The sequence below is a fragment of the Aulostomus chinensis genome, chromosome 1 (genome assembly GCF_037954235.1).
Source record: "Aulostomus chinensis isolate RoL2024-O1b breed Wild chromosome 1, RoL_Achi_v1.0, whole genome shotgun sequence".
NCBI lineage: Eukaryota > Metazoa > Chordata > Actinopteri > Syngnathiformes > Aulostomidae > Aulostomus > Aulostomus chinensis.
Genome location: NC_141320.1, coordinates 23,273,171 through 23,280,785, shown reverse-complemented (window position 1 = coordinate 23,280,785; position 7,615 = coordinate 23,273,171). Strand labels below are relative to the sequence as shown.

The window sequence follows — 7,615 nt, the reverse complement described above, 5'->3', positions numbered from 1 at the left end:
ACTTTGAGGTTATTCAAAACTTTCACTCCATTACTGTTAGCATCATTTTGATTTCATTAGCAATTCTTACTACATCACTGTCGCATCATTTTGAGATCATTAGCAATTCTTCTTATGTAACTGTCACATTATTTTGAGGTTCGTAGCAACTTTTACTACATTACTGTCGCATTATTTTGAGGTTCGTAGCAACTCTTAGTACATCACTGTCAGCATCACTTTGAGGTTATTCGAAACGTTCACTCCATTACTGTTAGCATCATTTTGAGTTCATTAGCAATTCTTACTACATCACTGTCGCATCATTTTGAGATCATTTGCAATTCTTCCGACATCACTGTCGCAATATTTTGAGGTTCGTAGCAACTCTTACTACATTACTGTTGAATTATTTTAAGGTTCGTAGCAACTCTTACTACATTACTGTCAGCATCACTTTGACTTTTTTGCAACTATCACTACATTACTGTTAGCATCATTTTGAGTTTTTGAGCAATTCTCACGACATCACTGTAGCATTAAATTGAGTTCATTAGCAACTCTTACTACATGACTGTCAGCATCACTTTGAGGTTGTTCGAAACACTTACTACATCACTGTAAGCATCACTGACTTGATTAGCAACTACCACTACATTACAGTTAGCATCATTTTAAGTTCATTAGCAATTCTTCCGACATCACTGTCGCAATATTTTGAGGTTCGTAGCAACTTTTACTACATTACTGTCGCATTATTTTGACATTCGTAGCAACACTTACGACATGACTGTCAGCATCACTTTGAGGTTATTAGCAACTATCACTACATTACTGATAGCATCATTTTGAGATCATTTGCAATTCTTCTGACATCACTGTCGCATTATTTTGAGGTTCGTAGCAACTTTCATTGCATTACTGTTGCATTATTTAAAGGTTCGTAGCAACAATAACCACATGACTGTCAGCAATACTTTGAGGTTTTTTGAAACTTTCACTCCATTACTGTTAGCATCATTTTGAGTTCATTAGCAATTCTTACTACATCACTGTCACATCATTTTGAGATGATTAGCAATTCTTCCGACATCACTGTAGCATTATTTTGAGGTTTTTAGCAACTTTTACTACATGACTGTCGCATTATTTTGAGGTTCGTATTAACTCTTACTACATGACTGTCAGCATCACTTTGAGTTTATTGAAACTTTCACAACATTACTGTTCGCATCATTTTGAGTTCATTAGCAATTCTTACTCCATCACTGTCGCATCATTTTGACATCATTAGCAATTTTTCCGACCTCACTGTCGCATTATTTTGAGGGTCGGAGCAACTCAGCTCAACTACTACTTACAATACTTACTACTACTAGCTCTCTTACCAAAGGATAAGAGAGACTAAGTCAGTTAAAAGCTAAGCTAAAAAGGGGAGTCTTGAGCCTCCTTTTAAAAACATCAACAGTCTCTGCTGTCCTGATGTTCTCTGGCTGGCTGTTCCAGAACTTTGGGCCATAATGGCTGGATGCAGCCTCCCCGTGGGTTTTAGTTCTGACTCTTGGAATGACTAAAAGGCCGGTGCCAGAGGACCTCAGGGTCCGCGAAGGTTGATATGACAAAAGCAGTTCAGATAAATAAGGTGGGCCAAGACCATTAAGACACTTAAAAACTACTAAAAGAACCTTAAAATTGATCCTGAAACACACGGGGAGCCGATGCAGCGACTTTAAAACTGGTGTAATGAGCTCCCGCCCTCTGGTCCTCGTCAGCACACGTGCTGCAGAATTCTGGAGTCATTGTAGATCATAGATGGTTGTTTTGGGGAGACCAGAGAGCAGCAGGGTACCACAAGAATCTGAACGACTGGAAATAAAAGCATGCATCAGCACCTCTGTGTTGGCCTGAGAGGAACGGGCGATTCTGGCTCTGTTCTTAAGATGATAAAAACCTCTCTTAGTTATGTTCTTGACGTGTGGAATGAAATTCAGCTCAGAGTCCAAAATGACACCCAGGTTCTTTACAGATTGTGAAGGTGATGTGATACTTTGATGAGTTTAGGATCACTCAGAGATCAAAGACTGAAGCAGGAGATCAATGAACAAAATTCAGACATCAAAGACAGAATTCAGACATCAAAGACAGAATTCAGACATCAAACACATCCCTGATGGAGGCTACACCCCCCCCCCCAGACAGTTTCCATTTAAGTAGTAAGTTTTATTTGTACAGCGCCAAATCACAACAAATGTTATCTCATGACACTTCACAAGTAGAGCAGGTCCAGCGCCTCACTCCTTCAATCAGTTTCTTCTCCGCTTCGAGGACCCTGACACCCCCCCCCCAGCACCAGACTCACACCACCACCTGACGACACGCCCCTCAGTGTGACCACAGCAGACGTGAGGAAGACCTTTCAGGGAATCAACCCTCGCAAAGCTGCAGGCCCAGACAACATCCCAGGGTGAGGACTGAAGGACTGTGCACAACAGCTATCCAAGGTGCTGGCGGACATCTTCAACACCTCACGGGCGCTGCCATCTGTCCCCACCTGCCTAAAGACTGCCACTATTGTCCCTGTCCCCAAGTGCTCCACAGTGACAGGCCAAAATGACTACCGACCCATTGCACTCACCCCAGTAGTCATGAAGTACTTTGAGAGGCTGGTCAAGGCCCACATAGAGGTCTCCATCAATGTCTCTGTGGACCCCCACCAGTACGCCTACAGGCAACACCGCTCCACTGATGACGCCATTTCACCAGTGGTCCACAGAGCCCTCACCCATCTGGAGAGCAGGAACTCCTATGTCCGCCTTCTCTTCCTGGACTTCTCCTCTGCCTTCAACGCCATCATCTCACATGGGGGACCTGTTCAGTGGACCTGAGGACTGGTGACCTGTTCAGGGTGAACCCTGCCTCTCACCAAATGTCACCCCCCCATAACCTTTAACAAATCAGTGGTACAGAAAATGGATGGAGTGACTGATTCACTGCAGAGGCACAGTGATGTTATTAATGGAGGAGTCTTTTCATTAAAGACTGAAGCTCCATACAAGACAGAGTCTGTAGACAAGAACATCACAACCTGGGAAGCTCTCACTTCTTTGGACAGACAGCTTTGATTTCAGCTTCTACCTCTGTAAAATTGAAAGTAAAGTAAATTGAGCACCTGTGAAGGTAAAACTGATGATGTCATGACTTGTTCAGTCCTCCAACGTTAAAGTCCAACAAGCTTTTGATTGGCTCTGATTCTCTGTGGCAAAATCCTACAAGAGGAAACAGAAAATCTTGAGGTTGTCTCACTTTTTTTGAAAGAAACTCAGCACAGGACAGTGATAGGAGGCTTGTTTCCTTGATGTGGGCTTCACCTCCACTGTTGTCCACATTTAAATGCTGGCTGATGCTGGTCCCCTGTTGAAACCTGGACCAGACCAGGGACCTTCAGACCTTCAGTCTAACGCTGTTCCAGCATTGGATGAAAGAGACTGGTGCTCTCGTCTTCTTCAACATTGACTTGTTCTACCAGGACAAGAGAATCTGAGCTTGGATGTCATTTAGCAGTCAAAGGCTTGTTAAACTGGTCAACATCAGCTGGTGTTCACTCTGATGATGTAGCGATGGTCTGGATTCTTCCTTCTGGAGCACCAAGCTGCTGGGAAGAAGCCTGATGATGTCAGAGTTGTGTTCAGTGGCTCCTGCTGGGTCCATGTCTGACAAATGGGCTCCAAAGAGTTCAGCTGTTTCAGAGGTCAGGGTTGCTGTCGGCAGACGAGGTGGCCGAGTGGTTAAGGTGATGGACTGCTAATCCATTGTGCTCTGCACGCGTGGGTTCGAATCCCATCCTCGTCGCGAGTGTCTCTAGTTTCTGCTCCTAGATTATGGAATTACTGTGAGGCTTTTAACTGACACAGATACCAGTTGAGTCAACTTCCCTTACATAACCTGACCAAAACAACTCTGAAATCCAGAGCTCGCATGTGTCAATCACCTCTGGAGAAGGTCCCGCCCCCTTAGAGCAAAAATCCTCCCATCAGTGAAGAAAACTGAAGACACCTCTTGGATGAGAGCTGAAGCGTCTTCAAGAAACCTGAAACAGTCCACTTAGTACGTTTAAATAATTCTACAATCCTACAGTTTCACTGAGCTTTTGTCCAAAGCCACGTTCATGTATCACATGTATATAATATATATGTGACACTCTTTCATCTACTCATTAACCAAAAATACAGTCTAATTCCAGTAAATTTGTGCAGAAGAAAACGTTATTTGTGCTGCTTCTTTATTTATTTATTTAGTTTAGTTCGTATTTTTTAATGTATTTTCTTTCAATTCACATTTTGTCCATGAACTTCATAATCAGAGTCGCCATCTCATCACATGACTAAAGTCTGGGTTCTGTATTGGTGGTAAAATATCCTTCCATGCCCCTCACTAGTTTGCACACAGAAAAGCATTTTTTACTGGTTTCAGATCTCTTAGCTTGTTCGCTCTCTTAAACCAGCTGTGGCAGCTTTCATTGTGTGATCGTTGTCGTCATCTTCCACTTATTCCTTACTAGTAAGGGTCGCGGGGTGTGGAGCCTATACCAGCATCTACGGGCAAGAGGCGGGGTTCACCCTGGACAGGTCGCCAGTCCATCGCAGGGCCAACACACAGAGACAAACAACCATTCGCACTCACATTCATACCTACAGTCAATTTAGAGAATCAATCAGCCTCGTCCTCTCTTGATGTCTTTGGACTGTGGAGGAAGCTGGAGTACCAGAGAGAACCCACACAGGAACAGGGAGAACATGGAGACTCACACAGAAAGATACTGTGCCAGAGCTGGGACTCAAACCCGGAACCTTTTTGCTGTGAGGCCACAGTGCTGACCACTGCACCACTGCACCACGTGCACCCCTCATTGTATGATTTATTTTGAAATATAAATATGGAACAGAACCATTGGAATAAGATGTCAGGACATTTGAAGGAATGTCAATCTCCTGTTGAAATGTTGCAGTGTGCAGCTGAGGCTCTCTGGCAGTGGCACCAGGAGCCCCAATGGCAGAACCTGGACCCTCCTGGAGGAGAACCACAGGTGAGTGCCTTCTTGGCTCCAGATTGATGGAAATCAAGTGTCTGAGGCTGTTAGCAGCCATTAAGTTGATCTGGTTGGCACTGGTATTTGTTCTTGCTGCAGCTCAGGAGTGATTCAGGAGAAGAGTTTCAGAACAGCCAAGGTTGGGGACTGGAATTTTAAAATTTCCCCTGGAACCAGACAACCTTGGGAGGTAAAACCTCCAATCCTAGCCACTCAGATGCAGCAGCAGAAGAAGCTGTCATCCACCCTGACAGTCAGAGCATCAAGTCAAGAAAACATCACCATCTTGTAGTTCCAAACCTCCACCTGTCAGCTTCAGCTACTTCTGATTGTGGGACTTTAAACTTGAACACAATGGAATTTGGACAAGGAGTTTTCCTTCCAGTCCAAACATCATCGTCCAGCCTCCAACCAGAGGTCCATCAGTTATCATGGAGCCACAGGTGGAGTCTGGATTCTTTTCTAGAATGAGACGGCAATGACAGTCCTGCCAAGTGACATCACTGACATGACTGGATGACTTCAGTCACGTGACTGGATGACTTCAGTCACATGACTAGATGACAGTGTAGATGCAAATGTAGAGGTTGGGGAAATCTCTGAGAATCCAGCTTGAACCCACAGCCTCCTTGTTTTCCAAAAACCCAAACAGCGACCATCAGTCTCCCTCCAATCCTGTACTTGGGTAAACAACAAAAACAGAGTAAAAGTCTCTGGCAACATATTTGCTTCCTGTAGGGTTTCTTCATGTATGTGTGGTGTACCTGCTCTCCCAGAGGACTGCCATCTTTGTTCTGTGGGCTGACATGTTTTAGTGTCAGCACAGGTCATAGCGCTGAGACTGAACTCTCATTCTCCTCCAAGTATTATTTCCACCTCACACTCCTACATATATTCAAGTGAACAGGGAACACAAATTTATGCTCAACTTCTCCTGTGTATTCATCCACAGTCACTAAACAACAACAAACCAAACAAAAGAGGTTTGCTAGCGTGGCGATCAGCTGTAGTTCACCATCTTATCCAGGTCACATGACTCAGGAGTAGCGTGGCCGTCTGGCAACCAAAGGGTGGCTGGTTTGATCCTCACTTTCTCCAGTGACCATGTCAAAGTGTCCTTGAGTAAGAGACTGAACCCCTAAATACTTCTGATGAGTAGGTTGGCTCCTTGCATGGCAGCCTTCAGCATCAGTGTGTGAGTGTGTGAATGAGAGGACATTGTTCAGCTCCTTGAGTGCTGCTGAGGTAGAAAGGCTCTGTACAAACTGAGTCCTTTTACCATTTCTTTCCTGCTTCTAGCAGCGCTGTCGTCACTTCCTGTGACCGTGGAGGGAAGGGGTCCCCCTTCAGAATAAGTTTGATATCATTGTTACTTCCTCTTCAACATGCCTTTAGCAGACCAACTCAGAGAGCAGCACAGTGAGGTAGTGTGGCCGAGCGGTCTAAGGCGCTGGATTAAGGCTCCAGTCTCTAAGGAGGCGTGGGTTCAAATCCCACCACTGCCATCATGTCCCAGGTCACTGGAGAGGTGTGGCTCTCACAGCCTTTCCTTTCACTTCCACAGGTATCTTCAAACCTGTGACCAAAAGAAGAAGTAGGTCCTGAAAACTCTCCAGCTGGTCCAGAATGCTGCGGCCCGCGTGTTGACTAGAACTAGTAGACAGTACTCCTGTACTGGCTTCTCTGCATGGCTACCTGTCAAATTTAGAATGGAATTCTAAATTCTCCTTCTAACATACAAAGTCCTCAACAATCAGGCTCCTTCCTACCTGACAGAGCTCCTAGTCCCCTATTATCCAGCTAGAACCCTTCGCTCCCAAGATGCAGGGTTACTGGTGGTTCCTAGAGTTCTAAAAGTAGACTGGGAGCCAGAGCCTTCAGCTATCAGGCTCCCCTCCAGTGGAACCGTCTCCCAGTTTCAGTCCAGGATGCAGACACCCTCTCGACCTTTAAGAGCGGACTAAAGACCTTCCTATTTGATCAGGCTTATAGTTGGGCTGCTTAGGGTGGTCCTTAGATATGCTGCTATAGGCTTAGGCTGCTGGGGGATCTCCCATGGTGCACTGGGCTTCTCTCTACTCCTCTCTGTCCTCCTTTATTTGTCATTTATAAATCATACTCAGATGTGTCACTAACTCCCTCTCCCTTCATCCCAGATGTCGGTGCTGCTGGAGGAGGCTGCAGACCTGAAGAGGCTCAAGCTGCCACCCGTAGCTCCACCTGCTCATCGTCTGTCCATCAGTCTCTTCCCTTCTCTCTCTCTTTATCTCTGTCCCTCTCTTTCCTTCTGTATATCGGTCTTCCTCCATTCTCTGTCTTTGTCTCTGCCCCGCTTTCCTGCTCTCTTTCCCCCCAACCGGTCAAAGCAGAAGGCCATCCCCACTGATCCTGGATCTGCTCGATGTTCCTGCCTGTTAAAAGGAAGGTTTTTGTCACCACTGTTGAAGGATGTGCTGCTGGTGGAGAACTGTTGGGTGGAGGTTCATTGAAGGAGTTTGGTTCGAGACCTGCTCTACTAGTAAAGAGTCATGAGAGAACTTTTGTTGTGAT

At 45.3% G+C, this 7,615-nt stretch overlaps 2 non-coding genes across 2 annotated transcripts; both read left to right on the top strand.

Annotated features, from left to right (window-relative positions):
* Positions 1–3,746: 3,746 nt before the first annotated feature.
* Positions 3,747–3,828, top strand: trnas-gcu (transfer RNA serine (anticodon GCU)). Its single transcript has one exon. It is a non-coding gene; the product is annotated as a tRNA-Ser (tRNA).
* A 2,660-nt stretch (positions 3,829–6,488) lies between these two features.
* Positions 6,489–6,570, top strand: trnal-aag (transfer RNA leucine (anticodon AAG)). Its single transcript has one exon. It is a non-coding gene; the product is annotated as a tRNA-Leu (tRNA).
* Positions 6,571–7,615: the final 1,045 nt, after the last annotated feature.